Raw genomic sequence first — 27,712 nt, 5'->3', positions numbered from 1 at the left:
CAGCTAGAAACTGCCTCCTCAAAGCCCAGGTCTGGGGCCCAGGAGGTTATGAACTTCAGTGACGAATCTTTTGCCACATTCCTGTGTAACTCCTTACACCAGCACGCGCTGCTAGGATCACTACCACAGTTCAAAACCGGGTATGAAATATCACTCATAGTGGTCTTGAATTAACAGGTAGATGGGGCAGACAATCTTGCAGAAATTCATCCTATCTCTAACTCAGTCTGATGTGGTCACACAGACTGAGTGAGGACCTGAGTGAGGCTACTCAATACACGCAGGTTTTACCCCCCCTGTGTATTTTCTGTAGAAGTAACAGTCTTGTTCCTGCCCTCAGTCCTTGCCATTCTCCTTTTGCTTTTCATGCTCTAATTTTTCAAATGAAAAAATATCAGAGAAGATGCACTTCTGACCCCTGACTTCACTGATGGCTCTACATCAAGGCACTCATTTCAAAGATGGGATCTAGAGCAGTAATCAATATTTAGCCGTATGATTGTTCTAAAGATGCTAGGGCATAATGCTGAGTTTATATAAATCTTTGAAAGACTGTGCTTCTTGGCTGAAAATGTTTCACATTGAGAGAAGAAACACATTCTTACTGACAGATAATGTGCTGCTTTAAAAAGCCCATATGTTGTAGTAATGCATGCATTATCATAAGGTGCATTACAGCCCTAAACACTCCCTCCCTTGTAGTCTGGTTTAGGAAAATGTAGATAATTTTAATCTATTTGCACTACTTTATTACTTTTTAAATGGGATTATCTCTCCTACTTCCCTCCTAATCTTATGGTGATAACATTTATCTGATTCAATGAAATCAATGACTACAAATTTATTTTTGCATTTCCAATATTTAAATCGTATTGTTGTGCAATCCATTAAGTAAAAGACTGTAAATTTACTGCAGAAAAAAACAGTAACTTTTTGGTCTTTAAAAGTTGCATTTCAAATAACTAAATAATGACAATATAAATATTTTTTTTTATGACTGGTGAGTTTTGATGTCTGTTGTAAAGACAGATGCATCTCAAAGCCTATTAAAGAAGAGAACGGCCTATTTTTGTTCCCTCTTGATGGAATTAGCCAGCCATAAAAGATGAATTTCTGTGGTTTACCATTTCGTTCCACTGATTATTACCAGCACAGTGAAGTGGTAAATACAAATGCTAATTTCAACATACTTTCAAAGCAAATTTTTAAAGTTTGATAGGCTCTCATAGTATTTTAAATTAAAATGCAAGGTACTGTAAAATCCATTTTGTTTACAAACAAAAAAATTACAATACAAATGCAAAAGATGCTGAAATGCAAAGCTTATCAAACTACACTAAGAATAAAAACATGATAGGAAAGAGAGTTAATACTGCTAATACCATCCTAAAGCAGTGATGGGGAAGTGGGATAGGAATATGGGAATCAAAAATCTCATTAGCATTATGGGACACAGAAAACATCTTTTCAAACAATCAGTAATAATCACATTCACTTGGGATGGCCATATTATAAGACAGAGAAATAATACAATATACCAAAATGTTAGCAATTAGTGTTTTATGTCTTCTTTTAACTGCCAACTTCTTTTCTTACTTTATATTCAATGTTTCTTTGAGTTATAATGTAATCTGAAAATATTTCTCTATTACTGAAAGTTAGAAGAAGTTCATATATTTGTAGAAGAATCTCAAATCTGAAAGTTCTAAAAACTTTCTATCTTTATTCATTGAGGTTTTGAGCTTCTTTATATATATACAATTTTCTGCTTTTACCATCAGTTTTATTCTGTCCTTTGCCATTTGTTTGCCATGGGTTTTGCATGTATTCATATGAAATAAAAAAATTTTACATTTCTACATACATATAACTTCATACCACATATATAACTTGTAAAGCTATTAAAAATATATTCTCAACTCATTTTAGTTGAATGTAGTTATTCAGGGAAATACACTTGTCTTTTTGGAAAATATCCTCAGATGTTGAGGATATCAAGATCAGGAATCTTAATTTCTTCCTAGTATCAAAAAATGAAAACCAGAAGTGTGATCAGCTTCTGTAAAACCTACGAACAAAATACTCTAGTTTATAATATTAATTTGAGTAAACCAATAATTATTTGTATTTTGGTGTTTATTGCACAGTATAGCACAAGAATACTTCAAGAATCTTCTGAAAAAAAAGTTTTTTGTCATTATGATAGATGTGATGATAAACAAAATTGGAAGTTGCAAACCATTTCTATCCATTGCCTTGTGGAAAGTTTTCCTTCCTCCTGGAAGTTTTGCTGTAGAGCTGGAGACAGACACACGTAGGAAACATGGGCAATTCAGGAGAGCTGTCCTCCGAGAAACGCCTACCATCTTTTGCTCACTTTCTGCTTTGTAGGGGTGCTTTTGTACAGTTGTTTCTTGGCAGCTAGCTCAGGTTAAAGATTTTTTGTTGCTTTTGTCTTTTTTGAAGTATATACTTACTGGGCAATGCAAAGGTTTCCTCTACAGGGAAACATTCTCGTACCACCTGAGCACATGCAATATATGAAGGAATCTTTCTTTTCACAGGAAATCTTCCACCTCAATATTTTTTTTTTCTTATTTCTCCTCTTCCTCACATAATCTCATTAATGCCTCAGGTATCCTCATCTGCAGCTGGTTAAGTAAGCAGCATAAGAAGAAAGGGTTGGGAAAGAATGGAAGCTTAAGCGTACCTTCTGCAGAAGGGTGATGCGGGCAGCATTTAGGCTGTGTTGAGATCTGCCTGTTTGCTCATTGCTCAGAGAAGGGGAGCTAGTATTCAGGAATCAGAGGCACATAGCAACAGCTGCCAGAATGGGGGAGCTACACATTCTTTATTCCAGAGGAATAGCCAGCAAAGCTCAAAGGATTTCCAGCTGTGCTCTGTCTAGAATAACAGAGAGTTTGACTTAACAAAGCTCATTTGATTTTGCTCATTGATTTTCATGTGTATTTTAGCATAATAAAGTTCACAAACTCCAGTGTTCGCAAAAAGTGAAAAGGAAAAGGTTGTAAAAATAGTGACATCATTCCTGAATCTGTACGAATTCTCACCATATTTTCCCTGGCAGGGCACAAACACCTGGGTACAGCAGCCTACGCTACATAAATGTCATTTAGCTTAAGCCCTCAGTGCATTTCACTGGTACGTAAACTTAAGCCTAGTCATTCCATTATGCCTGGGCAGCAAAGTTGACTTAAGCAGCTTTTTCTCCCCTTGCTGATGATTTCCACCCCTATGACTTCCCTCCAGCTGCACTGATAATAACACCGCAAAAACAAAGGAGGTGCTTTAAATAATATAAATTCACCAGGCATTTCTGAAGGGAAAATGAGTGGCAGGACACTGGAGCCTCTTATATCAGCCTTGCTGCCAGGGGAAATAATATGGAGCAATAGTCCTGTGCTGGTAGGGTGTGAAAAGCAGATCTCAACACCTGCTAGGGTTTTGAAAGAAGCTTTGAAAAATGCAGAGCAAATCACATATCTACTTTAGATTTGGCCTTTCACCTGTGGAAGATTCTCAGGCCTAAGTGCAACAGGCAGCTCAAGTGGAAAAATAAACCACCTCAGCAGCTAAACTCAGGAGTCTGAAGGATTATGGTTTGAATTATTCATTTATGAAAAATTGGCATACTGTGAACATAGTGAACTAATACATCTGTAACACCCCAATCATTAGTAAAGATACTACAGAGATGATAGTACACCAGAACAGATATGCAAACTGAATCACTCCAATCTCATTACAAATCAGTCTTTCAATCAGATACCGTCAACTTTAGCAGAAGGCAGCACTCTTTATATACTAAATGTATAATTTTTAATTTCCAGTGGCATTAATCTGGCCGATGTCACTAGGAGTAAAATGAAAGCAAAAATGACTTAAGCAAATGCCTTTGAAAAGTACAAGATTTTTCTTCTTTCTGTATGTATTCCCTGTGACATAAGCCTCAGCTTATTCCCTTCAACCTTGTCAGTTTTCATCACTGTTAAATCTTAGCAGAAACTATGGGTTTAATCAAACACAAACAATCCTCTCAGTTGAAAAAAGTGCTTTTTTGTTCCAGGAGGTCTTTGTTTTTAGAGTTTGCAAACCTTTAAAAAGATACAGGGTATAATATCCTTCTTGAATAACACTTCAATACGGTGTTACCAATTAATGTGGAGTTCCAGAGGCAGTCAATTTAGGGCAAAATGAGTTCATCATAATTACCATTATTACCATAAATACCAAAGGAATTAATAATGATTAGGGCGATATTTTAAAGCCCTCTTCATTATCATGTGCATTGTTTGTAAAATTCCAGGATGACGATAATTACTGTAAAGCTTCTCTTTGGGCAAGGTTCTCTTCCCAAGGGTGGGATAGCCCAAAGCTAAGTGTTCCTGAAGTCCCTCTGAAGTTAGGAGGCAGTGCATGCGTTAGCTTAGAGCTTACTTTCTCCATAAGGTAAATTTCAACAGTAGGCCTGATATAAGTAAGAAACCCCAAGAAATAAACAATCAAGCCAAACTTCATTTTTTCCCTGAATCTCTGGATGGTACCTGGAATAGTTCTGTAGCGCATATTGTTGCTAGGTTTGTGATAGATGAAGAAAGCTCAAGCATGCCTTAATGAATTCTGTGTATGTTTACTTGTTCAGTAACTAAAAAAAACAGTCCAACTGTATAGCAGAGAACCCTTTCAGCAGAAAACCCATTGGAATTTTTAATTTTTCATAAGAATGAGGTGTATAACACTATCATGCTTAGACTTCCTCAGGGGAACACTTGAAAAATGCATAAAAACCCCTAAACTTGTAGGTCTTCAGTATGTTAATTTAATGTTGGCAGCATGGGCTGCCTTTCAACTACTTACATCACCTTATACATCACCTTTGACTTTAGACATGCATTGCTTAGGAAAGATAAGGCTTTTGCAGGGGCAAAGTGGCTTGTAGACTTTATTCCTGATTTTTTCCTCTCACACTGAATTTCACCAACACAAGGTAACAAAATCATAGAACAGATATGGAGGAGAAAGATTTATAAACATGACAACATGATTTACATCAAGATAAACCTTCTGCTTCTTTGGGCAGTCCAAATCTTTCAATTTTTAGGATAAACAACTTTGCAGAGGTACAGACTAGGAAAAGAATCCAGTTGTGAAATTTCAGTCTGCATTTCAGTACCTTTCAATTTCTTTCCCTTACCCATCTTATTTCCAGTGCGTAAAATGGGGCAGCCAGGGCAGTTCTACACCTCTCATCTTCTTATGGATTCATTTCCATATCCTTAATGAGCTGATGCAGCTTAAAGCTAATCAAACAAAAAAGAAGCAATCAAAGATCAACTCCCAGTACATCAGCTCCCTGACTGACTAAATGATACAACCATTAGAGCTCAAGGGCTGGCATAAGGGAAAGGGTGGGAATGTGTGGCGGGGGAGAAGGGGGAGCTAAGGGCTCACCAGCTTCCCTCTAGCAATTTGCTCAGGACATAAAACAATCACAAGCAAAGCAAAAGATATCAAAAGTATCAGTCTGTATCAGTCTATTCCCATGGAAAAGGCAAACTCTTAAAACGAAACTTTTTTTGACATAACTGTCTTTGTAGGTTTAAAAGCCTCAACTCTCAGTTCAATGCTTTTTTTTTTTTTTTTTTCTTTTTTACCTTTCATTTTTACATTTTATCTTTAGCAGCAAATATTTGAAAATCCTGGAGTTAAAATTTCCGAAGTATCTAAATCACACATGCTTAAGTCATTGTTGAAAACAAAATCTGGCTTCTAACCTACTTACGTGGTTTTAGAAATGTTATGCTGGATGGTGTGATAACATTTAACTTGTGGATGAAATTTACTTGGAACAGAGCTCATGCACAAGCATTAAAAGCTTAGAGATAGTTGATAATTTTGTGTTAGAAGAAATTTCTGGTAGGAAATATCTTTTATTTTCCAAGGAAGTATTTTTTCTGGTGGAAAGAGTGAAAATGATGGGTCCCTGGTTGCTCACCTAGAAGACTGCTATCAGTTTCAATTTTTACATGAATGGTCCAAGTTCCTGGACCATTTGCTGCTTTCAGCAGGGACAGGCAGACTAAGCATCCATGGCTCTCTGGCAGTGAGGCTGAAAGGATGAAAGCATCCTATCAATTTTTCTTTGTCTTCAGGGAGAAAGCAAAGCTCACAAGAGCCTTCAGTCTAGTACTCAGAACAATGAAAAATTCTTCTTCTGTTCTTCTGAGATATTTTGTTTTTTCTTTAACCTGGCAATTCTATCACAGTTTTTAAACTTTTGTCTTGTTTTGATTGAATATGCTTACACATAGGACTGTAAGGCCTTTTAGCTCCCGGCGATCCCCACTTGACAGTAGATAGACGGGCAAGGGATGCTTCCAGTTCTAATAGGCTTGGTGCCAGGCTTGGTGCTGGTGCGGCTGGGCATCATCACAGTTAGCACAGGCTGTGAATTAGACTTGGAAAGATTTTACTGAGGGTTATAAAGTTCTACTGAGAATGGGCCTCCCTTGCTTTCCCCAAGGTTAGAGCTCCTCTGTTCACGGGTGAGGATGTTTCTGTAAACCCGGTGCAGATTTCTTTACAGTGCTTTAGGCCCAGGTTATGACAGCAATAGGAAAGCTTTGTACTGATTTTCTGCATGGAGAAGACGACTGCAATAGATTTAGACAGAAATCCTGACCCCATAAGGTCTTTGAAACTGGTACATAAAAGTATTCTTTAAAAACTTGTGATTTTATATGATCAAATCAACATGAACATTCAATTAGCACTTAGAATTCAATGTGTGCGAGTTCAAGTGCTTATTTCATAAATGTGAATTCCCTGAGCCCAGAGCTGTTGAGAGGCAATAGTGATGTAGGGGTCCTTTCCTCATTGTGATCTATTTCTGGTATTGGAAATTTTCAGCTTGTTTGCCTTTATTTTGCATCTCCCAGAAAGGGATGGAGGGACCACAGGTTAGGGAAGGATACCAGGGGCTGAATAACATTTGAATTATTTGATAAGGCAGTAATAAAAGCAAGAAGTTAGGAAGAAAGATAAACCATTAGAAAAGCGCCAGCTAGGAATGCTTAAAAATTCTTTTCAGCAAAAGTAAGGAGAGAAGAGGTATAAAGGTCTTGATATTCCCTCATGTTACTCTGACTGGTATAAGGTAAATTTATGGCATGTTGAGAGGTTGCATATAATTATATTTTGGCAACTACCATTAAACTAATACTTCTTTGTAAGTCATTAAGAATTAGGTGCATTGCAGAGTGCCTCTGTTTCTCAAGCTGACATAAATATTACATTAATTAAATCTATTAAGAACATTGAAATGAGATTTCATTAACTAATATCTCCTATTAGGATAATTATGACTAATTATAGTTATTAGACTAATGGCCTTAATCCTCAAGCACAATGTGTTACAGAAGGTTAAGAGGCCTATGACAAATTGAAAATCAAAAGTATGATCAAACTCTTTTTTAATATTTTACACAGCCACCATCATATGATGGTAGCTGTGACAGCAACAGTTTCATTTTTTTGCAACACACCTCACAGTGGGAAAGAAGATAATTTTTTATGACTTGCTAGTGATTTTAGGTGCCCAACAGAAAGTGTTATAAAGGTCCTGATTTTTGACGATAAGTGCTCATCAGTATGAAATATTAACCTCTGATATGTCCTACTAAAAGAAAACTGCATAATTTTATTAATGTTTTCTGCAAAGAAGTGTGACATTTTTGAAAGGTGAAATTCCACTCATTTTAAAAGGTTGTGTTTTGTATGTAGCTGCACTATATCACAGAAATACTGTTTTCTGATATATTTGCTGATGTCTGCCATAGAGAGCTATGTACATTTTGAAAACTCATGTTAATATCTCAATATCTGGCAGCACAAGCATGAGTAAATAATGTGTAATGCATGATCTTTGAATCCTACTTTGGGAAAAAGCCAAAACCTTACCAGGCAATAAACCCCTGTGTTACATAAGATAAATCTTTTTCCCCCCTCTTTTTGCTAGAAGTCAAGAAGATTTCACATGAAGTAGAACTGCCACATAACTAGAACGTGACTGGGATTACCAGCTGCATTTTAAGAAAACACACGTCATTCAGCTCTCGAATGGATAGTCCCAAGGGACTATCTATAGTCGGAAGATTTATCAGGTTTGGATCTTAGGTGGATAAAGATAACCAGGCGTCAGGGAAAAGGAAGAGAGAATCCAAACCATATCTAATCTAGGGAAGTTGAGGGGCAAGAACATCAGAGCTTACATAGTTAGAATTTTGTATCTAAAAGTTAGCACTATATCTGGTAGGTGACAGGCTCTGTCTGGACAGGTCTGGATATATAAAGAGTGTAGGAAGATGGTCCTTAGAGGTAGGTGCTACAAAGGATGATCCATCTCCCTTTCTGTGCCCATGCAGAACAGCGCAACAGTGAGTAGATGGAGTATTGGGTTACTGTGCCCTCAAAATGAGGTTATCGTGTCTCATAGAAGATTATATGTTGACTGTTTAAAAATGCTAATACATTTGTATGCCAGAGACAGCACTGCCATTTTCATCGCTGTTTCTGAGGATCTGACCATAGCCAGTAAGCAATAGCACTAGTTTGAACAATAACTTAACTACAGAGACTCAAATATACTTTTTAAAGTTATCAGTGACATTCTGGAGTGAAAATGACAATAATTTTATTTTTATAATGTTGTTGTCATGTTGCAAGATAAAATCTTTGTTATCTACTCATGCCAAAAGTCCAAAGTAAAATATTCAGATATTTGAGTCAAAGAGTTAGTTTCTTATAATAACTGACCTTCTCTGGAGATTGGCTCTGGGAAATCTTTATCGATCTTTCTCTGTACAGTTGATTCAATAGCCTCAGTTCTTCATTTGTTTGTTTGCTTGTCTTTTACATTGCGTTTACATCTGCGTTTCTTCGTTTACCTTGTTATCTCCTAAATGCAACTTCTATAATTGTACAGCCTGTTTCTTTCAACGGATCCTGTGATACTGTACCAATTCTCCCTAAGTTTTCACATCTCATTCCGGTGTAGTCTCCTAATACACCGAGTGTGTTTCTCATATCATGACAGCTATACATAGCTGAGAAATCCTCTGCTTAGAGGCCTGGAAGGGAAATGGCATGTGTTATTAATCAAGAGCTGGCATGCTCTTTCATGGCCAGTTTCCTTTAAGACACAGCTATTAGAGTTCAGAGTTTCCTTATCACTAGGTAATAAAGCAGGTTTCTGCGTCGAATACATGGCACAGAGACAAGGAACACAGAGGCTGACGTGCTGAATCAGACTAATGGTCTATCTAACATGCTATCCTTGTGGTGATACTGAACAGTACCACATGAAAGACTTCAGAGCTGGATATGAGGTCCCTGTAATGAAAGGGACATCTCTTCTTAACCCCAGGCAATCACTGTGAGGACTTGTGTTGTGAAGCATAAGGAATGACAACCCAAGCATGTTTTTTAATCCTTGGCAAGGTAATTGTGATTTCTACTGTTTGTATGCCATCTTCTGAAGCCAACAGTTCTTTGTGTTAATTGTGTTTCATGACAGCTACTTTGGCAGTAATGATGGGCTTACAAAAATTGCACAAGCACAATATTAAGGATGTCCAATACTAGAAATTAAGAGATGTCAGAAGGAAGTTATTGATACAATTTGCACTTTCTGCTCTTTCCTATCACACGTTTTAACTGTTTATGTTCAGTGGTGTTGTGGTTTAACTCAGCAGGCAGTGAAACAACACACAGCCGCTCACTCAGTCCTCCCTGCAGTAGACGGGGGAGAGAAACGGAGGTGGGGGCGGGGGGCAGGGGGGGGACAGGGGATGGGGGAGGACAACACACAACACATAAAATTCATGGGTCAAGAAAAGGACAGTTTACTAGGACAGAAAAGGAAGGGAAAATAATGATGATGTTGATAAAGAAAACGAGTGATGCACAATGCAGTTTCTCACCACTTGCCGCCCAATGCCCAGTCAGTTCCAGAGCAGTGGCCTCCAGCCAGCTTCCCCCCAGTTTATATACTGAGCATGATGCCATACGGTATGGACTATCCCTTTTCCCAGTTTGGGTCAGCTGTCCTGGCTGTGTCTCCTCCCAGTCTCTTGTTCCCCCCAGCCTTTTTGGCTGGGGTAGGGTGAGAATCTGAAAAGTCCTTGACTTAGTGTGAACACTACTTAGCAACAACTAAAACATCAGTGTGCTATCAATATTGTTCTCTTCCGAAATCCAAAACACAGCACTGCACCATCTACTAGGAAGAAAATTAACTCTATCCCAGCCAAAACCAGGACAATATCCACCCCTGATTCTATACCATTTTATATCATGCCCCGGTCCTACACTTTCCAACACACCATCACCTTTCCTGTCTTTTGATATATATGTACAGATATCATTCCCTTAGTCTATGGGCCATCCCTATAAAATGTCCCCATTGAGTTCATTTAGCCCATGACTTCGGGCTCCATCTCTTATAGTAGTCCTTCAGGGCAGGAGAGATGGTGTGCAGTGTTTGATTGTTGCATGCTGAAGCCATCCTTGCTCCACCACCACTGCATTTTTCCAGTTCTACGATCGCTACACTTTTGCCAGTTTCATCAAAATTCATTCTTAATTGATCTGGGCAACATTTACTGTAATATTGTTAATATGACATATAGTAACCATAGTAGTATGACATACAGTATTATATAGTAATTAACCTCATATAATCCAAATCATTGGTGGTTATCACCCAAAATCAAATCTCCTTAGTCAAACTTCACCATCCTCCCACATTACCCACCAAGTACGCCCAGGTCCTTGAGCAAAAGCAATCCCATGACTGAGTTTGCCTTTGCCAGACTGTTTTCCCCAGCATAATTTTATATGCACTACAGAGGCTTTATTCCCTTCTACCACACATAAAAGTTTTGAGTGGATGGGACCAACCTGATCAGCAAACCCCCTAGTGTTGACTAGCCAGGTGGCTTTTGCTAAATGCGTACCCCAGTGTTTGGAAGTCCCACCACCCATTGCTCTCAGCGTAGTCTTTAACAGTCCATTGCATTGTGCAATTTTTCTGGAAGCTGGTGCATGATGAGGAATGTGATATACCCACTCAATACCATGCTTTTTGGCCCAAGTGTCTATGAGGTTGTTTTGGAAATGAGTCCCCTTGTCTGACTCAGTTCTTTCTGAGGTGCCATGTTGCCATAAGATTTTTTTCTCAAGGCTCAGGATAGTGTTCTGGGTGGTGGCGTGGGCATGGGCTATGTTTCTAACCATCTGGTGGTTGCTTCCACCATTGTAAGCACATGGCACTTGCCTTGGTTGGTCCGTGGGAGTGCGAGATAACCAGCCTGCTGGGCCTCCCCGTATTTGTACTTCATCCCTTGTCCTCCATACCAGAGAGACTTTAACTGCTTGGCTTGCTTGATTGCAGCACATTTCACATTCATGTATAACCTGTGCAATAGTGTCCGTAGTCAAGTTCACCCCTTGATCACAAGCCCATCTATACGTTGTATCTTTTCTTTGATGGCCTGAGGTACCATGGGCCCACCGAGTTATAGCTAATTCACCCTTATGTTGCCAGTCCAGATCCACCTCATCCAGTTCCATCTTAGCAGCCTGATCTACATTTTGGTCATTTTGATGTTCTTCATTGACTCAACTCTTAATTACGTGAGAATCTCCATGTTGTACTTTTGCAGCCAGGTTCTCTACTCAAGCAGCAATGTCTTGCCATAACTCAGCAGCCCAAATGGGTTTACCTCTGGGCTGCCAGTGACTCTGCTTCTATTGCTGTAGCCACCCGCAAAGAGCATTTGCCACCATCCATGAGTCAGTATGGAGATAAAGTATTGGTCATTTTTCTCATTCAGCAATTTCTAAAGCCAGCTGAATAGCTTTCATCTCTGCAAACTGACCTGATTCACCTTCTCCTTCAGCAGTTTCTGTGACTTGTCATGTGGAACTCTACACAGCAGCTTTCCACCTTCAATGTATTCCTGTGATAGGACAGGAGCCATCGGTGAATAGGGCATATTGCTTTTCACTTTCTGGTAGTTTATTATATAGTGGGACCTCTTCAGCCCACGTCATCTCCTCCTCTAGTGATATTCTGAAATCTTTGCCTTCTGGCTAGTCCGTGATCGCTTCCAAAATTCCTGGATGACAAGGATTTCCTCTTTGAGCTTGTTGTGTGATCAGCGTGACCCAATTACTCCATATGGCATCAGTTGCATGATGTGTAGAAGAGATGCTTCCTTCAACCATCTAGCCCAGCACCAGCAGTTGGGGAGCGAGGAGGAGCTGTGTTTCAGTACTGATCACTTCTGAAGCAACTCAAACCCCTTCATACACTGCCAATGTCTCTTTTTCAGCTGGAGTATAGCAGGCCTCTGATCATCTCTATTCCCAGCTCCAAAACCCTAGGGGTTGACCTCAAATCTCTTCTGGTGCTTTCTGCCAGAGGCTCCAGGTAGGGCCATTCTCCTCAGCTGCACTCCATAGAAACTTCCGCCACATGGGTAACATGCATCTGACTTCATCTGGATCTTTTGATAACTGCTTTTTTTTTCCTAGATCATCATCAATGACCTCCAACATAGCTAATTCCTTCAGGTACTGGATACCTTTCTTCATGATGGCCCACTTGCCTGGGTGACATATAACATCTTCCTTGAAGGTATACCTTTCCTTCACACCTGACAGAAGTCAACTCTAGAGGCTGAGGACTTGTGCCCCTTTTCCAGTTGCTTCATCAACACCCCCTGCCCTAGAAAGTTTGGCTGTTTGGCTTCCTTACCCCCTAATACCCTCTGCTGACCCAGCACCGGAGCAGCAGGTAACAACATGCTCACCTGGACAAGAGCACATTTTTCATCCATCATCTCACTCAGTATTTAGGATGAAACCTAACCTGGAAAGAACCTGCCTTGGCTGTTATCTGGAGGATCACTCTTTGCTGCAGAAATCGGGAGGAACTTAATGAGTGGGCAGAGTGGCTAGTATCCAAGTCCTTGTTACAAAAACCGTGAAATTTGGGAACATCTCAAAGAAAGTACAAAATTTTAACCTGTGGAGAAAAATTAGGTTTTTTCTCCTTAGGCTTATTTTGAAAAATAGATTAATTGTTTAGATTAATTCACAGTTTGAGTATGACACCTGTGGAAGACATGGCTTGCCCCAATCTAGGAATTGCCTCCTGTAGCACTTTGTATTGGAGAGTATTACAGACCCAGACCTTTCCTCTGTAGTTTCACCCTGCCCCCAAATACCTCTAGCGAGTGGTAAGTTAAAAATAGGGACAGATGGGAAAGTGTAAAGCCTGAAAAACAAAATTCCCAGCTATACTTCAGAACAACCTTATAGGTTCAGTTTGGTCAGATTTTGTTCGGAGTTTTTGTTTGTTTGTTTTAACTTAAAGAAAGGATCTGGCATATTATACTAACTTCCACCCATTTGCAGTTATTTATTTTTGCTTTTCTTTCCACCTCTCACCCTACTGGTTTCTAATCCACAGTAGAACTGCACTCTACAACATGCAGGGTTAGTAACCTGAGTAAAAAACTAAAAGGCTTTGCTTTTTTTAAAAAGACAAATAAAAAATCTACCCCAAAAATTGTTTGCCATTTTTTAATGTTTCAAGGGGCTTCAGTTGACTGAAGCAGCATGATCACCTTGCAAAGAATCCATGAGAATTTAACATTATTTATCATGTTCATCTGTGTAAGAACTTGTATACTTTTTTTTAATTAATTTACCTTGTGATGGACTGAATGTCAATAGTTAGCAGTTCACAACATCACCTCTTGTAAAGATAGGCAAAACTGTCTGACTTTCCAGGTGTCCAATAAAGATTGACTTTTTTTTGTTGTTGTTGGTGGTGGTGGGGTTTTTTTTGTTAGCAATTTAGCATTTTCATTCATTCCAAGCCTACTATCCAGTTCTGGCAAGTTATTGTGATTTAAATTATCACTTTGTTGTGGCATCTCCTCTTTTTTCAGCTTGATCTTTGACAGTACCTTATCTCCATTACTTGCTAAGAAAAGCTTTAAGGCAGGTGTCTATCTGCTAAGTGTGGTAAATAGTGATGGAAAGAACTCGTTTGCTTTTTCACCAGTATTGAGAGTTGGAAAGACTGTTCTTCTTACTCCCCGGCAATCTAGTTTAAAATTGGTTCTTTAATTAAAAGCTGGTCAAGAAAGAATGCAGAGATAACTCCACGTGCTCAGATCTTTCCCTCCCTGTTTTCAAAATGCCAAAAATCCAGTTTCATTGTTGCCCACAAAAGTAATGTGAATCTGACCAGACGCTGTTCCTCAAGTTAATCATTACTGAGTGGGTGTGCATCATCATTTTAGTCCAGATCAAGGGTGCATTTTCAAATAAATCTCCCATCAGGCTCCATTTTCTGCTCTTTGGCTTGCTTTACAAAGTGATATCAAAGCACAAAAAAATGGTATCCTTTCAGATGAAACTAAGCTAGGTGTGATAGTTTGGGTATCTAGGTATCTAATATATTTTAACTCTTAATAGGCATTCTGCTCCCAGAAGCAGAGCATATGTCTGGTCCATAAAGCCCCTTGAAACATGTGATGTAGTCGCCAGTCCTCAGCGCCAGGTACTCTGCCAGCTGTGCTGTGTCCCTTCTTGAACTAAGCAGGGCCAATTCCAGTGTGTCTGTTTGTTAAAGTCAAAGTCTTTGGCCCTTCTGCAGCTTACTGAGCAGGCAGTCAGACATCCCTCAGTGGATGGCTTAGTGGTCTACGTAGGAACCAGTGTCATTAATTAATCTACAGCTTCCTGGCCCTTCCTCGAGATACTAAGAATTAAGGTGGGGAGCTCTTTAATGACATCTGGCACCTGAGAAGTCATGTGTGTCTTCAAGCGACATGACTGTCTGGGAGCTTGAATTTGTATGGCAGAGTGGGCAAAATGTAGCAATTGTGCCAAAAGGCTGCCCACCAGCTACGCTATAGGAAGTAACCACATGGCAGGGAAGGAAACCAGCAACCTGTGATTCAGTGCAAGGTTCTAGCCATAAGCTTGTTTCTATGACATATTAATTTGAATCAGCTGGAAAATGATAAATGTAAAGTAGCTGGCTTTTTTCCCCCTAACTAGATCTTTCCTTTTATATCAGCGAGACTATTTTCTGGTGCTCTCTGTAAGCTTTCAGCATTTACACTTCAGATTGTCTTTGAAGTCTCCTAATTTATGTTTTATCTAACATAATTTTATTTTCCCCTCTGCTTTACCAAGACTGGGTTTCAGGTTCTTCCTGACCTGAATGATCACTTTGATTTGTCAGTTAATGACATTATTTTTATTTTCCTTTCTGCTTCATTTTTAAACACACAAGCATTTAAACTGCTATGTCTGATAATATTTTATCATCCATATACATCATATATACATCTTCCACTTTTTCTACTATCAAAAAACCACAGACAGGCTCAATTCCCTGGGCTAATTCTGATGTGGTGGTTTTTTTGTCTGTTTGTTTTTGGTTTTTTTTGTTTGGTTGGGTTTTTTTTGTTCTGTTTTGTTTTGTTTGTTTATTTGTTGTGGTTTTGTATGGGGTTTTTTTGTTTGTTTTTTTATTACAGTGTTGAGACTGGTAGGAAACAGGGCTAAAAACACTGGATAACCTGAAATAGTTTTCCTACATCATCACCCTATCTGGAAGACCTATATGACATCCATTAGTACTAGTGAGGAGGCTATTGCACTCTTAGACCTTATTCCCAGTAGATCTGCTGTTGGAAAATTAAATATGTGGGCATTTAAAAGAAAAGAACAGCTGTATCCAGTGAAATGGATAATTTCAGCTGAAATTTTTATTTATCATTTAGACTTTCATGAAAGGAGATATTATAGTATCCTAGTTTATTGAATACTGTTTTCAGATAAATTATTCTTTAAATCAATAACGTTCAGCCAATTTGAGTGAGAATCTATGGCCAAGTTAATTAATTGAAGTATCTCATCTGTTATTAGCTACCTTCAATAGTTTGCTGTTGTCTTAAGTAAACTTTAAATATTATTTGATTTTGCATTTCCCCTTCATCACATAACACAACCATTTTACTGCATTCATTAGCAGACAAAATACTTGAACCAATATTTGAATATCGCTGTTATCCATTCAAAATCTTTTGGGCAAACTTTTAGTAGTGTGCGGGGGTTCTGGACCATTATATGCTATTGATCTATTGAGACTTAACGTGGTTTTCTGAATCCAGTAACAGCCCATTTTAGGTTTCAAGTAAATCATTGCTTGCTCTAGTGGCCTTCAGAAAGTCTGAAGAATGATACTTTCATATTTCCATTTATGTAAATCTGTAGATGGTAATTTATTTAGTGGCTCACATTTCTAACACGGGTCTTGAAAGCTGTGGGTGTTATTTTTATCTTCAGTGGGTTCATCCATAATATTGTCCATTAAGAACTCTAGCTGCCTGAGAGCACCCACAAATCAAGTAATTTAGCTTCTCAAGTTTCAGTCCTTCAGACACATACGTGCTTAGGTTTTTGCACATGAAATTGTCCCACTTATTTTAATAGGACTATTTAAGATGTTGTCAAGGCAGGAGCCTAAGCAAACAGTAACGGCTTCTAAAACTACTAGCTAGAATAATGTTTTCCTCCAGACTATGAAATGACAACAGTCAGAAATTTTGCATCTCATAATTTATAATCTAATCTGAATGGTTAATATTTTATTCCATGCTATATCTTCACATGAGGAAAAGAAGTATTTTTTTTTTAATGTCCTTTGCATTTTAGGTCACATGGCTAGTCAGTACTCACTTTAGGGCCTTCAGTTTTCAGGGGTACTCAGGGTGTGAGTCTCAGTCGCTGTTCTGAAAGAGGTATCTCTCCAGGATTGTTAGTCTTTAAACACACACACACACATTTTTATGTATTTATGTATTTATATATTTATTCATATATATATTTATACATATATATGGGGGTTATATATTTATTTATATATATACTTCTGTATTTTTGAGTGTGTGTGTATACATATATATAAGTATATATTTTCTGCTTCATCTTTGCAGCCTCCATTGTGAATTGATAGGTGTATCGAGAAGCATTCTAGTTGTCATAGGAAGAAAAAAAATCTCATTATTTGCACAACTACCTTCTTTTCAATTTCTCTCATCTGAGGTGCTTGAAAAGAGAGATAATTTTGGTACTTATTAATCCAACGACAAGTGCTTTTTTCTTCCAGTGCCATCATTTCTTCACACAGCTTTGATTTTTAAAAGCACCAACATCAACAAAGGGAATACGTTTCTCAAGTGAAAACTTCCTTTGCTTATGGCAACAACAAAAGTAGTTGATAAAAAGCAATTAAGGCACCTTAGACTCTTCTTTTCTACTGTCTTACATATTCTGTTATTTATATCTGTGCAAAGAAAGTTGCTAAATAGCTGTCAAATACCTTTCCTGATTAAAAGTGTTCCACAGTCACCTAACACTCATATTGTTCAGGTGTGAGTGACTCTCCCGTGCAAAGCAGGGCTAAAATCAGACTCAGATATTAAGTTTATAAAGCTTGTAATGGATGCTGATTATAAAGGCTTATGGACTTTTGACACCATCTAAAGAGAACAAAATACTTGCTCTGTGAGAAAGGTTAGATGGTTACAGGCCAGTGTCATCAGAGAAACCAACAGTAAGAGCTGAAGTAGGACTTGCTAAAGCTGGGAAAAAAAGTGGTGAGACAGGACAGGCTTTTCCAACATTCCTTGAAGCGATGTATAACATTGTAAGTTACATTGATATGAATTTGAATATTTTGATAAATAGGAACGTTCACAATTGGATTACTCAGTATATTATCTGACTACTATGAAACTGATGATGTTAAGCATTATCTCATTTCAAGGAGACTGTTGCTCACCTTGTGGAATCGATGCCTCTTAAAATTCAGTTTTCAAAGAGGTTAGCATGAATGCAAATAAAAATACTTTTTCCAGCATACCAGCTGGACAAGTCTATTTTAAAGATGCAAGTAAAGAAATAAACTTTTTTTTTTTTTTTTTTTTTTAAATCTTACTTGTGCTGAGTTTGAAAAAGAGATCTCTGTATCCAGCTGTAAAAGGTCACCCTTTGTCAAGCATTCTGTCTCACCGCCTGCATTTGCATTATATTACATTCCTTAGGTAAAAGATCTTCCTAGAGAAACAGGTTAACCTTGCAGTTATCCTCTTCCAGAGTTTTTCAAGGGGTCTAGAGCAGAGTTGGTGTCTGGTAAGGGATAGCACAGACATTTGGCGTGGGGAGTCTCCAGATATGCCTAGCACTGGGGAAATAGGTAAAGGAAGCCTCCTTCCTTCCAACCAGGAATCTCTGTGTCTCTGGTCCTTCAGGTTCTTGAGTGATTTTCTCCTGTGTGAAGGTAGCAGGTGTCATGGTTTAACCCCGGTGGGCAACCCAGCCCCACGCAGCAGCTCGCTTACTCCCCCCCACCCAGAGGGATGGGAAAGAGGATTGAAAAGGAATATAAAACTCAGGGGTTGAGATAAGAACAGTTTAATAGGTAAAGCAAGAGCTGCGCACACAAGCAAAGCAAAGCAAGAAATGAATTCTCCACGTCCCCTGGGCAGGCAGGTGCTCAGCCATCTCCAGGGCAGCCGGGCTCCGTCACATGTAACGGCTATTTGGGAAGACAAACACCATAATGCCAAATGTCCCCCTTCCTTCTTCTTCCCCCAGTTTATATACTCAGCGTGACGTCATATGGTATGGAATAGCTCTTTGGCCAGCTTGGATCACCTGTCCTGGCCGTGTCCCCTCCCAATGTCCTGTGCCCCCACAGCCCTCTGACTGACAGGGCCCAAGGAACTGAAAATCCTTGATTCAGTGTAAACATCACCCAGCAACAACTAACAACATCAGTGTGGTTGTCAACACTGTTTTCACATCAGAACCAAAGCACAGCACTGTACTAGCTACTAAGAAGAAAATTAACTTCATCCCAGATGAAACCAGGACACCAGGTAACCTACATAATCCATGCAGAGGTTTTTGCTGTGGTCTGATCTGCAGCCATAGCCCAGGATCTAGAGGCCTGTTTTCATATCTTTTATCTCTGAGGGCTGGGCTTTAAATGTCCAGCTCCAGTGGGCCCGCCAAATGGGAATTATTTTAGTTTTCAATTATTTTAGGTGTGCTTTTTCTACCTGCTGGTGCTATGAAGAAAGTATCAACTTGAGAAGTTTGTTGACCATTCTGTTGATCCCTCAAAAACTTCTTCTTGGTTTCTTGGGTATATGAATAACCAAAGGTTCTCTGTAGCATGAGCCACTCCTTGTCAACTGCTCTTGTCACCTGTGGGTTAGTATCTGTCTACCTTCCATGGTTTTAATGGGAAAATAAATGAACCCAAGTTTACAAAGACTTTTGCCCTTTCTGTTTGCTGAAACCTTTTATCCATCAGAAGATGCAGAGGAACAGTTTGTGATTCACTGAGAACAGCTTTACATACCCTGTAAATCTTCCTGCTAACTTCTCCTACAGAATGTCTTTCTACTTCAGGAGCAATTTTTGCCACTCCCCCCAAAAAATAAGCACTGCTGCTTTTAGAAAAACAGCTGTCGCATTGTTAGACCAGCTGTCATGTCCTGAATTTGACAGGTCAGTATTTGTATTACCTCAATTCTCTTCTTAGTGATGGCATTGTTCCCCAACCAGTGCAAACCAGCATATGCTGGCACCACTGCTGAAACGTAACACTGACCCCCCACTCACATCTACCCATACTCACCTTGGCACTGCCCTTATTCTGTGCTTACACAAATCTGGTCTGAATCAGGGAATCAGCCCAGAGAAAGAGGCTGAAGTTATTGCAAATTGTGCCAAAACGGAAGAGGCATTGGCATAGGGGTAGGGTGGTACAGCCAGGGCTGGAGGGAGAGGATGGGGTGGCTGCTTCAGCAGCACTGCAAATTTATGCCTGCCTGAACTGACTGTGAAACTGTGGCATCAGTGTGCAGATATCAGTATGAAGCAACTTTATTAGCTGAAACATATTTCATAAGAATCTTTGTATTAACAGACATGCAAACATCTGGACCAGATGCAAACACATGTTACTGAGACAAGATACAGTAGTCATCGACCGAGCATACAGGAAGTTTTGGGGTGACAAACTATAGCTTTCTTGTAGGAATAAAACCAAGTCTCCTTTGCTGAATTCTAATTCTAAGTAATTTCTGATTTTGTATGTTTATGTGAGGTTTTTAAGTTTCAGAGAAACAAATTTGATCTCTTCCACTTAATCAAAAACCTTTAGTGATGGTGTGTTTATGATACAGCACAACTTTGTGAAATGATCTCCCACTGCATTTTCCAAACAGGATTTCTGCTGAAGCATTCAATTCTCATATGGCACTTACCTTTTTAACTGTGCATTTAATTCTTAGCTAATTGCCATCAATATTTATGCTGTTGAACTTTTATCCTGCTACATATTGTATAATTGCTACCATTAGATCATCTCCCAAAGGTTTTCTTTTCAGATTAATATAACGTATCCATGTCGTTCTTTTCCAAAGCACAGATTTCTATAATACTGTTAAACTACCTTGTATTCAGTTTTCACTTTGGAGCATAGCTGAAGTTGATTGCACCTAACAAATGTAGTAACTTCACATTTAATTTTTAATGTAAAAAGGAAAAATGCATCAGTAGTGCTGCTGTCCACTATTTTCTTTTGATTGCCAAAGTCAAGGTCTCCTGACAATGAGTTACTTAGCATACTGAAAGCCAAATGCATGGGAAGTGTAAGTTGAATTTGAATTCCCTCAGTCTCAGTAACTTTCTAGGTGTTTTGCAAGTATGGTCACAAAATCCCCACATTAAGCTGCCCTAGTGAAAGTGTTTTCATTTCCAGATAAAGGTGACATAGTAAGACAAGCCAGTCACCTTGTCATCCAGAGGATAAATAGGACATCCTGCAAAACCCATGTACTGACTACAGGTTCTCCAAGGTACCCATGACCCTCCTGCTATGTCTATACTGGTAAACAGGACAGGGCCAGGTACACACTAATGTGTTGGCACATCATCACCCATACTGTTTAACAGTAGGTCCTGTCCTTTGCATGTTAATAAAGTTTGGCAGAGCAGCATGTTCCAGTGACTATTCCCAAGAAAAGATGAAGCCGCCTAATTTTGTGGGCTTTGGCATGCAAACTGTGGCATGCAACTTGGCCTTAGAGCCAGAGAACAACAGCTGGTTTGTTTTGTTCAAAAATAAGGATCAAGCCTTTGAGCACATCTGAGTCCTGAGAGCGAGGAAGAAAATTCAGCTTTAACTCAGCTAAGCAAATCTGAAAATCCTCTGTGTCTAAAATGCTAAGAAATATTTTGAAGGGGCACGTGAATATTATTTTTATTCATGTGAGTTGTATGAGATTTGTCAATAAACTTTCCGCAAAAGTGGCCTGTTTCATGACATTTTTCAGATTTCATTTGTTGCTGTTCCTAGCAAGGTACAAATGCCAAATACAAATAAGAGAGAGCCAATAGCTAGGATTATCAGTAATGTCTTGCTATTCTGCCCAAACATGTGAGAAAGACTAATTTTAGTTAACTAACCCAAAAAAGGGATTTCTGGGTTTGCCATGTTTCAGGTAAGGACTGCAGGAGCAGAACTCAGTGGCATAACATAATTTCATAATTTCATGGGGATAAGCAGCTGCACATACAATTTCAACATATGAGGTTTAGAACAGTTAAGCAGAGCTTTGGAATCATGCATTAAAAATCTGACCGAAAATCAAAGATCTTAGTCTTTTGTGTTAGGCATGTAACACTGTAACCACTATGGAATATGGATGCTGGTTTTGGCATCCACACATCAGTTCTTCACTGTGCTACATGAACAGTTGCAACGATGATTTAAATGAAAAAAAAAAAAAAACCAAAACCAAAAACAACCAAAAAACAAAGCCAACCAACAAACAAAAAACAACCAAAACAAAAAAAAAAGGGGGGGGGGGAGGGGAGAGCCAGATATGTAAGAAGTTAAAAGTACTTAATTCATCATGTTCTAGAAGAATTCACAGTATCTACAAAAGAGTTTTTTCACAGAATTCTTCAACGCACAGAATTCTTCAACGCACAGTGGAAATATTAAATTAAATGACTGGCAGTTATAATTTTACAGCTGGCTCTACCAGTTGGCTGATATTGCTCCCATAATGTTATCTCTGTGCTGCAAAGTTCATCGATGTTATAGCAGAAGATTTAAGACAATCCCTAAAGCCACATGCACTGTCTGATGTGTGTGCAAAGAATAGGACATTTAGTTCATTGATTCAGTTGCAGTCTTTGTCTTGATTAAAGGATCTTCCATCCAGACCAACTGAGTTTTAATGAAGATAATCAAAAGATAGTTTAAAACAAGGAACTTCTAATTATGCACAGTTGGAAGAATGGGGGCAGGGGAGGGGGGGGAGAAGGAGACTTGAAAGTGCACACACTTTTTTAAAGAGCCTAGTTCTTTTGAATCAGACAGTAGTGGTGTCCCCAGTACCAAAGAGAAGTATGAAAGAATGGAAATATTACTGGGTGCTATAGAGAAGATTATAAAACCCTATACTATGCACACAGCCAAAGTCTATTGCCCTGTAACACCTTGTCTTGGATTTTGACACTCACAAATCTTTGAAAAGAGACATCAAGGAGCAAACAGTGTTCCATAAAGGCTTTTTCTGCTCAGTCGGGAAATGGAGATGTCAGCAACACCAAGTCTATTATTCAGGCATCTTAGCAACACACTAATTTCCTTCATTTGCAAGCAAGTAGTTCTCTTACACTGATTTACAGAAGTGCAGGTTAGTGCTCATAACAGCCGTGGGAACCAGCACACCCTCAGTTGTGGTTTTCCTTGATTGTAAGAATCTCACTGTAAACCAGGGTGGTATCTCTTTTGACTTGATTATTCCTTCATTTCTCATTAAGCTTATGCTGAACTCTCTCTCATGGGCAAATGTAAGTTCTTTGCCACTTGCCTTTTAGGCAAGCTATGATTTCTTTCCCACATGGCTGGAGGAGGGGTGAGTATCTTTGCTACTGTTACTCTACTGCTGATTATTTAAGAGCGTCTCCCCAATCCTGAATTTGTGCTCGTCTGTATTTGTTTCTCTTCTTTGCTCAGTGACCCATAATAGAATTCATTAATAGCCAGATGCCTTTAGGGAACACCCTCTGAACACGTTACACTGTATAACAGTAATTAAGAATGAATTTGGAAGCCATTACATGCTTAATCCTGATATTTATGACAGTTTCTAAAATCAGCTAGACAGTAAACTTTGCAACAGGCTTGTCATGGCTGTCTCTGAACACCTCACCAGCACATTTCTTACGTTGATAGCAATTGAAAACCTAAAGTACTGCAGCAGTGATTTCCATTCCTGCACAAAGCTGAGTCGTATGCCTGGTGACATGTGATAGTCACAAAAACATCTAAACCCAGAGCCCAGTTTTAGACCTGGGTCACAAAACGCTGCTGTAAAATAATTTTCCAGGTGCTTTTCTGCAGCTGTAACTACAGCAAGAACGCTTCTGCTCGATATCAAATCATTGGGATGGATATATTATCACTTTAAACAAGCTGAAAAGAGCTGTCTTAGAAAGTCCAGCAATTGGAATTCTGCCACTACTCAAAATCAGAGATTTAATAGTCCAAACAACTTTCTCCAGACTTTGATGGTGGCACTAAGGTCACAAATGCACTTTTCACAGTAAGCGTAAAAATACATGGTGGCTAGTAAGTAGTTTATGTATATCTCACTGTTCTGGAGAAGGCTTTGCATTTTGAATTATGCAGCTACCTGGGCTTATGTTTAAGAAGAATCAGGTGGGCATTAAACTACAAAACCTATGAATAATAGAGCTTTCCAGGTAACATGCATATATGTGAATGCCAGTTTCAAAAGCCAAGGAAAACATCTCACATGGCATTGAATCATTGCTGAAAATCCTCACATGTGAGAGGATTATGAGCTGTCTTTGCAATATTCAAGTACAGAAACATGAATCATATGTCCCGTTTGATGTCCAGGAGAGCGAAGCATATCTTCTTGGTAAAAAATAAGCAAATATGCATCAAAAAGTAATTGATGCAATCCAGTAGGGGGAAAAAATCCCAACAACAAAATAGAGGAAACTAGATTTAATAAATCAGTATATATATGTTTTTAAAGGCAGATCTTTAAAAATGCAAATAACGAACTAATGCAAAATCAAGTCCTTTCCAATAAACAAAACCCCCCATCCTGTCATAGTAAGACAAAATGTGATATTTTCTCCCTCACATTTTAATATAAATATTTTAGCTATAAATTCTACTCAAACAATTAGTGTTACTGACGTTGAAAAGAAATCTGTAGGTAATTTTTGAAAAGATGATGTACATCAGCAGCAGGAGGGCAGTGTTCTCAGTTTCACTCAGTGAATTGTGCTGGAACATTTGTTTGATTTCTTTAAACAGTTTTTGATTGCCATCTGTTAGTGATGAAACAGCAACAGTTATCATGCTCGTCTATCTATTGGGGGAAGAAAAAAAAAGAGAAAGTGAAAGCAAATACAGAATTGAGCCAGACTGAAATTCTATTAAAAATGTGTCTAAGAAAAATGATGGCAACCAGGAGATTAATTAATGATTTCTGGAAAGAGTCCATGCCAGAACCTTCAGTAGTTTAGTGGGTACTGTGAGTTTGACTGTCATTCTAAAGACTTCCAGAAACTTTGATACCAACACAGTGGCAAAAAGTCAGGGTGTGATGAGGGAAGGACGAGGCGTTCGAAGGGAGTACGGCAAGAGTGTATTCAGGGTCTAAGCCCCTGCCCTCCCCTGGCTCTGCACAGCTGCACAGGGGCTGTGAGGACAGATGTTGCAAAGGTTCCCTCTGCCCTGGGAAGGTAATAAAGCTGTGATATAGTGGCTCCTTGTGTGGTTACTGTCCCAAGGTGATGGAGCATAGTACCTGTTTAAAGTGTGGAAGAAAACAGAGAAGAAAACGTCAGTCGGTTTCCAGCCTTTTCTTTGTCCATTCCCGGAGAGCTCCCGTTATTTTGTATTGCTGTTTATGGCACTTAATCCCACTTAAATGGGTGCTTAGGACAGTGTCATACAGGTAAAGTTTTTGAAGTGGAGAAGGGATGCTCAGAGAAATCTGGTCAGATTTTGATAACAACATGCTCACATGTTTAAACACAAATGCTAAAATGATGATTTATAAACTTTCCAAGGGAGACTTGAGGATCCTTCCTTCCCTTTCTATTTCTTCTTGCTGAGATGATCAAGGCAGAGATGGAAATACTTTGAAGGTCAGCCTCAGTGGATAAGGATCATTTATATATGCTTCATTGGAAAGACAATACAGTATTTACTACCTCTAGCCCAAAGAGTCTTTGATATAAGTACACTTGCTCCCTGCGGCCTGCCCTTACAGATCTTAAAGAGTTTTCCTCCTTGATGATGAACAGACGCAAAAACCCAAAAGCCAAACAAAGAGCCACTGTATTTCTGTATGTTCTTTATTTAGAACTCCAGATGAATAGCCACAACAGAGGAAAAGAGTCCTTTGCGCCTGTCCATTGATGAACAAAGAATACTTTAGACACAGAGGAATTAGTTGCCTAATGATCTTTGGGCAAAAATTTGGGAGTCATTATAATTTTCTAGAAAGTTAGGTTTTTTCACCTACCAGGTTTGTAAAACAATAAGTAAATGCTTCCACTTGGAAAGGATTTGCAAACCCTATTATAAGTCCTATTCTCATTCATATAGACCTCAAGTTATTCAGAATACCTATACTGTTTGGTAGAAACTGGTACAAAGGTGCTTTACCTTGGGGTTTTTTTGTAGCTGGTGGTGGTGGTAGATTTTTTTCCTATAGGTTGTCATTAAGAAAGAAGCCTCTGCTGACTCACAGAATGAAGCAGCTGAACCTCATGGTCCCTGAGGCTCTTCTTACCCAGCTAGTAAATAAATCTGAAATTGCCAATTCTCATTACGTGGTAGATCTTGAGCACAGGAGTAGTAAAACACATCCTAAGGGATGAAAGACAGCCTTGCCTGAGGACAGCTTAGCATTTGCTGGAAACAGGAGGAATGTAGTTTTGTAGATGGGTGGGAAGAGTTCTCATGGAACAAAGATATTTATACATTATATATCTATATACAAGATTAGGACACCATGCTAAACAACTACCACCAAAATTATGTTTAAGTTGTATTTATCATTCATTTACAGTTAAATCAAGGTTGTAGTTTCCATAGTTGCAGCTGTGGTCCTCATGCCCTTAATATAGTTTTTCAGATTTTGAGCATAACCATAGTGCCTAACAACACTGGAAAAAATTTGTAGTTACAATGCAAAATAGTGATGTAAGAAAATCTGTATGGGGTTTCCAAAAAACATTTCTTTTAATAGGGAGCCTGGATATTTGCTGCTGGAATACTTGGCAGAAGGAGTAACATTTGCAGGAGACGTCTGTGGAATACCTAGTTTAAATCATAAGCAGCCTTGTACCAAATCTTGCACGTCTGTGTTGCTATGACTGAAAAAGAGTTGCACCAGAAATATGCAAGTGGATATTAAATATATTGGTCTTTGCTCTACTCTGCTTTGAAGCCAGATTTCTTGCAACATGAACACAGTCAGCAAACCAGAAATTTTGAAAATATGGCATGAAAAAAGACTAAGAATTGCACTGTTGATATTTCTCAGCTTCACCATCTGCCTGCACTCTATGCCATTCAGTGGTTCCAATAAAATCCCAGTGGAAGAGAGATGTATATCTTTAACAAAGCTGGCAAATCAACTACTCTAGGTGAACAGAAAAAAAACATTTAAAGTTCACATTTGATACAAGAGCCTTCTCCCATGAAACCCACAGGTTTAAGTTTTCCTCTGCATCTCTTACTTTGTTGTGTCGGCAAATGTTAAGCATGTAGAGAATTCTCCAAACAAAATAAGTGTAGGTCTGTATTTTAAATAAGCACTTTCCTCCTATTGCTTCTTTTACACACAAATCCAGAGAAAAAATGCTCCACTGTGACATTTCTGACCACTCTCCATGACAGGTCAGCAGATGGTGTCTTTAAGTGATGAATCTGACAACTTTGGGGGGTTAGTTGACTGAAAATGAAATATTATAACGGAAAAATGTGCACTGTTTTTCAGCTATGGTTTCCTAGTACCATCCAACAATAGCACAAATGAGGATCCAGTGCTGGTCAAAGAAAATCACTTCCTAATGTGATTTGTGGACCATTAATCTTGGTTGCCCATCCTCCAATTTCAGTCTGAAAAACATTTTAGCTCAGCAGGTGATGTTGTCAGTGACAAATGAACAAGATTAAAATAAAGTGATGTGCACAAAGCAAACTGTCTCAAAATGAATCTTCCCGTATTCAGAAACTACTATGATTCTTGTGTTACTGGAAACAGTACTAGTGGCTTGGTGCTCTTAATCTGAGAGAATTAAGAAATAGTTTTCTGTGACCGAGAACTTAAAAAAAAAAAAAAAAAAAAAAAAGAACCTTCATGAGAAGCAACTGACATTATGTGTCTTGTAGGATTCAACAGAATCTTTCAGGCTTTGCCTCATCTCAGGGGAGGTGGTTTATATGGAT

This window comes from Falco rusticolus, chromosome 1, assembly GCF_015220075.1.
Source record: "Falco rusticolus isolate bFalRus1 chromosome 1, bFalRus1.pri, whole genome shotgun sequence".
NCBI lineage: Eukaryota > Metazoa > Chordata > Aves > Falconiformes > Falconidae > Falco > Falco rusticolus.
Note: the sequence above shows the minus strand (reverse complement) of the source record.